The 5,784-nt window shown below is 57.4% G+C and overlaps 1 non-coding gene across 1 annotated transcript; it reads left to right on the forward strand.

The window, feature by feature from the left end:
- Nucleotides 1-468: 468 nt before the first annotated feature.
- On the forward strand, nucleotides 469-540 carry TRNAA-UGC (transfer RNA alanine (anticodon UGC)). Its single transcript has one exon. It is a non-coding gene; the product is annotated as a tRNA-Ala (tRNA).
- The last annotated feature ends 5,244 nt before the right edge of the window (nucleotides 541-5,784 follow it).

Genomic DNA, 5,784 nt, shown 5'->3' on the forward strand with positions numbered 1-5,784 from the left:
ACCCCACACCCTGGGGGCAATCGGAGCTGTGGGCACATCCCCCTGGGGAGGGCATTTCCCTCACACCACTCCCTCCTGCTGCTGCCCTCGTGGACACAGGTGACGCACACAGGAGTGCTGCCTGCGCTGGCAGAGGTGACTCAGGGAAGGGGCTTGCTCCTCTCCATCGAGCCTCCCCTGGCAGGGCCAGAGCCTGGCAGCAGCATATACAGCGACACTCTCCTCCTGACCCAATTAGCTGCAGAGATGCTGCAGGGGCAGCGCTCTGTGGGGTGGCCCTGTGCAGGAGCAGTCCCAGTGCAGAGGCAAGGCCAGCTTCCCCCGCGGCCTGGCACGAGGGTCTGAATGGAGTTTTCTGGGGAGGGTCTGAGGGCAGCAGGGCACAAGGGTGCTGTGCTTGTCAGGGACATGGCATGGGAGGAGAGGGCACCCTAAAGATCAGCCCCCAACGACATATGCCATGTGTAAGGGGATGTAGCTCAGTGGAAGAGCGCCTGCTTTGCATGCAGGAGGTCCTGGGTTCAGTCCCCAGCATCTCCAGCAAGGACTTTTGTGCCTCGCTGTGTTGTCTTCCCAGCAGATATAAGGGTGGTGGAAGTCCCCTGGGTGAGCCTGGGTCTCTGATTGGGAGGCTGCTTCCTGCTGTCCATCAAAAGCCTCATCAACTTCCTCTTCCTGAGCTGGTGGCTTGTTGTAAACACCTACAGCAGTGTCTGCCATGTTAGCCTGCCTAGTCATCCTCACCCGTAAGCTCTGGACTCACTGTTCATCCACCCCTAGCCTTCCATGATGGAACGAGTGGCTGGGGAGAGAGCGGGAGAGCAGTGGAGGTTGTCTCCCTTGACTTCAGTAAGCTTTTAAACACTGTCTCCCATAGCATCCTCATAGGCAAGAAGTGTGGGCTAGATGAGCGGCCAGTGAGGTGGCTTGAGAAGTGACTGAACGGCAGAGCTCAGGGGGTTGTCATCAGCAGTGCAGAGTCTAGTTGGAGGCCAGTGATGTCCCTCCAGGGCTCCGTACTGGGGCCACTCTTCTTCAACTTAGTCGCCAGTGACCTGGACGAAGGTACAAAGTGCCTCCTCAGCAAGCGTGCCAACAATAATAAACTGGGAGGAGCAGCTGATGCATCAGAAGACTGTGCTGCCATTTGAGAGACCTGGAGAGGCTGGAGAGGTGGGGGGAGTGGAACCTCATGAAGTTCAACAAGGGCAAGTGCACGGTCCTGCACGTGGGGAGGTATAACCCCATGCACCAGTGCAAGCTGGAGGCTGAGCTGCTGGAGAGCAGCTCTGCGGAGAAGGACCTGGGAGTGCTGGTGGACACTAAGTTGACCATGAGCCAGCAATGTGCTCTTGTGGCCAAGAAGGGCAGTGGCAGCCTGCAGAAGGGATGATTGAGAGGGGATCTTATCAACGTGTACAAGTACCTGAAGGGAGGGTGTCAAGAGGATGAGGGTCACACTCTTTTCAGTGGTGCCAAGCAGCAGGACAAGAGGCGGTGTGCACCAGCTGAAACACAGGAAGTTCCACGTGTGTGTGAGGGAAAACTTCTTTCTTGAGTGACCAAGCACTGGAAGAAGCTGCCCAGAGAGGTTGTGGAGTCTCCCCAACTTTCTCTGAATCTGCAATTTTCTGATTGTCTCAGTGCCCCCCACCCCTGAGTCTGGTCCTGGACAACCTACCAGAACCATAAGTTCTGGTAGGGCAGATGTAATGATGGAGTGGGGCAGCCATAGATGCCTGCGACCCTCTTTGGGTCCCTGGCTAGTGCAGTACCAGCAGGGTTTGGTCCAGGTCTTTGCGGCCCCTTCTCCTCTCAGTCCACCCCTCCTGGCCCTTTCTCTTCCTTGCTTTCATTTTGCAAGATCAATAGATGTTTTAGGAGGACCCAGAGAGTGGGGGGCAAGTGGGGCAGATGATTGGCACTGTACTAGAGGAGGTCCTGGTGCGGAGGAGACAGGGAGGAGCCACCCAAGCTGTGCTCCTGGCTGTGGGCAGTGACAGCTGGGAGGGCTGTGGGTGCTCCTGGGTGCCAGGTGCTGCTGCGGCACAGCGGAAGGCTGCGACGGAAACCTTTTGAAGCAAAGGAGGACTCCAAAGCAAACACCCCGAGTGCCCCGTTCAGCCCCAACCCGCTGCAGGGCCAGCCCTGGCCAGGCCCTGGGGGTGATGGGGGCCGTGCCTCTCTGTGACACGGGCTGTGGTCACAGGAGACATCCCGTGTCACAGCCACAGTTGCCCTCCCCCACCCAGACCCGGCCTCTCCCCACATGTCCCAGTGAGGCTGGTCTAGCGCAGGCGCTGGGGCTGCTCTCGGCACCTCTCTGCTGCCAAGAGCTGCCGAGCCTGAGCAGGAGCCAGCGAGCGGAGGTCAGGGCAGTGTGGGGTTGTACAGAAGTGTGCAGGAGGAGGAGGAAGAGGAGAGGAGCTGCTTCCTCATCACCTGCCACTGCAGGGGTGACCCAGAGCACTCAGGACCAGGATGGAGCTCTGGGACGCTGGCCACGGGACACGGCATGGACAGGGGGTGCCAGCACTCCCCACCTGGGGTAAGACCTTCCGGAGATCCTCCTCAGGTCTAGCAGGGATCCTCCCCAGGTCTGGCAGGGTATTGCCTGGAGGCAGTGCCCACCTCAGCCCCTGTAGGGAATGGGGCCTGTTTGGGGAGGGGGTGCTCTTGGAGGACGCTCGCACTGCTCATCCTCCGGCTGAGGCAGGTACGGAGCAGCTGAGAGCTGCCCCCAGAGCATGACGGGTCTTTCCCTTCTCTTCCAGAGCAGCTTGCTGTCTGGGAAGAGGTGTCTGACTACATTGTGCGGCAGCTGATGCGGAACCAGGTGGGTGTGCCTTGCGGGGCCTGCCCCGGGAAGCCTTCTCCTGGAGCTTGTGTGTCTGTGGGATGACTTCTCTGCTTTGACTGGTAGAGTTGAGAGGGTGAAGAGGAGGGGGATGAAAGCATCTGGAAAGGTCTTCCAAAGAAGGGCCCCAAGGTTTCTCCAAAGCTTTGTCCAGCGCTTTGTCTGTCCGCTTTGTACAGCAGGATGGAGCAGGGCACCGAGCACCATCCCCATGCCCTGGCAAGTGCCCGGCCTGTCCAGCTGCCAGTCTCATCGTTCTTCTCTTCCTTCCTGTTTGCAGGGAGTCCGAGTTATTCGCCTTGGCACATTTGACGTAGTAACCGAACAAGTCGGTGATGGGAAGCGTGCTCTTCTCACTGTTCGCAGGCCCGTGTTCCATCTGTCGCGGAGTATTGCAGAGCTTCCCGGCCTCGCCTATGACCTGGCCTATGCTCCTGGTAAGAGGAGAGGCTGAACCGCTTGCTTCCCCTGGGGACATCCTTGGGGTGTGCCTAACTGCTGGGCAGCAGTGACTGTTAGGAAGCTAGAATTCCTTCAGCAGCTGTGGAGAACAGCTTCAGGGGGTTTTAAAGCACCAGGACAACGTCATGCACATTACAGCTCCCTCTCTCCCAGACTTGCTTTCACAACTGTCAACAAGCCAGATGTCTTGGGGCTGCTGCTTCTCTGCTACTGACTGCGTTCCCCTTCTGCTGCTTTCCAGGTCATAAGCTCTCCGAGCCCCTCAAGTACGCTCACATAGCCTCGGCCCTCTCTGTTCCTCGGAAGACAGTGGAGGCGTGCATAGAAGAGACCATGCGGCTTTTCTCCCGCTGCCTGCAGAGCGGGAAGAACGTGGCCCTTGTGCTGAAGGGCCTTGGCACGCTTGTAATTCAAGGAGCAGCTGTGAAAATGAGGTTTTACAGAGACTTTCTGAAGAGGCTCAATGGGACAGAGCAGCTGCTGGAAGCTCTTCTCGCGGTGAGTTCCCCATTCCTCCAGCACTACCTGTCGTCCTCTGGAAAGCACCAGTGAATGCAATGCTGTCAGCCTGCTGTGACCTATCCAGGTGCATGGAGAGTCCCAGCTGAGAGTAATGCCAGCTACCGGGACAGCTGGTCCTGAGCGTCCAGAGGACTTGGCAAGGATGGCCCTGGGAATAGCTGTGCTGGCTCTGCCCCAAAAATTCATCCAGCCCCAGAGCTCATTTTCATGTGCACGAGGGAAAAGTCCCAGAAAAGGGCCGGTCCTGTGTGCTTTTTCCACAGAGACTTCCCTCCTGACAGAAAGCCATGGTTTAGTGCTGCTTTGTGTCAGGACCACATCTGAACCCATGTCTCCCTGGACTGTGTCTGGGACAGTAAGGCAGCGAGTTCAGCACTTTCCCCTGATGCTGGGTGACACTATTTCTGCGTGTCCCTTTGGGAGCTCGGCCTGATGCCTCCATGGGACATTTTTGCCCTAGGGTGGAGTGAGGGCAAGGGAGTGATCCCTCCTCCCCTTGCCTGGGCCAGCGGGCATGTGAAGCAGCTCTGTGAAACCTCTGCTGACCTCAGTGCTCTCCCTTTGCAGCTGGAGGGCCTGAGTGTCTTTCATCTCTCCCATGGGGCAGCTGCTCAGAATATTGGATCCCCCTGGTCCTCTTGCTCTTTGGCATTTCTACCTCTGTCTCTGAGTAGGTTTGTTTTTGCAGGAATCATTGCTCGCCCCACTCTCTGGACACGAAGCAGAGGCTTAGGCAGACCAAGGCCCCTGTGCGACCAGAGCCCTCTTGCTGCTCTTGCTGTGCTGGTCTAGTTGTGCTGAGCAGCTCTTGCCAGGGCCCTGGAGTCTCGCCACCATGAAGGGCGTCTTTCTGTCCAAATGTGAGCATTTGCACGCTGCTAGTGATGGCTGCAGCATGTCGCAGAGAGAGTCGTTGGAGCCCAGTGGCCTTGGCCAGGTCTCTAGTGCAGCCCCGTCCTTCAGCGTGGTCCTTCAGGTGCAGCAGGAAGGCTGAGATGTGAAAGGAGGCTGAGCTGAGCCTCCTCTCATGGGTTAAGGCAGAGATGCAAGTAGGCTGCAGGCCTGACCTCTGCACTAGGCAGGACCTGGTCTCCTGACTGCATCTCTCGATTCTCAGCCTTGCAAAAAGCCTGGCAGTCTTCTCACCCTTTCTCCTCCATTTCCTGTAAGCTGCTCTGCTGCACAACTGAGGGGCTGCGGAGAGGCACAGAGAAATTCCGTGTTTCAGAGGCAGCTGCTTCTCTGAGCAGTGGGAAAGTGTGCTGCCCTTGTGCGCTCTGAGACAACTGTCTTGGCATCATCTCTTGTGTGTCTCTCCCCTTTGCAGATGCCAGAGATGAGGGATTCAGTCCTCTCAGGCTCCGAAACTGCTGCTTTGCAGACCCGTTCTGGTCGTGTCATTGTCTTTCCTGAGTGAGTACATTCACTTCTTAGCCCCGGCTGGCCAAGCCAGCAGCTTCTCGGGACCTGTCTGGTAGCCCTGTGTTGCCAGTGCTTGTGAAAGCTGCTCAGGAAGTCATTGGAGAGGAATACTTTCCAGTGTGGATCAAAGTGCAGGTTCCTGCTGGTCACTGGCTCAGGATGTTTTCTTGTCTTCTGTGAGACATGCATGAATCAAATGTGTGCTGAACATGTTGTCTTGGGTCAAATGTCTTCTGTGGGGAGGCCTGTCTAGGGCAAAGCGAAGCCTGTGCGCAGTGGGGTTGTGGAGAGCTTTGTGCTGGCTCCCATCCTGCTCAGTGTTTTGTCCCATTAGTTGTCTGGGAGATGGTGGTTCCTTTTTGCAGAGGCACGGAGATGAGATTTGGAGAGCCTGCAGGTGATACGGTGGGTGAGAGGGGCATTAGAACTGGTGCTGCCAAGCACCCCTTCTCACAGGAAGGCTAGGGAAGCTCTGCAAGAGGCAGAGAAGGAAGCTCCTGCCCCTGCAGATGCTGGAGGTC

This window comes from Rhea pennata, unplaced genomic scaffold (genome assembly GCF_028389875.1).
Source record: "Rhea pennata isolate bPtePen1 unplaced genomic scaffold, bPtePen1.pri scaffold_26, whole genome shotgun sequence".
Classification (NCBI taxonomy): domain Eukaryota; kingdom Metazoa; phylum Chordata; class Aves; order Rheiformes; family Rheidae; genus Rhea; species Rhea pennata.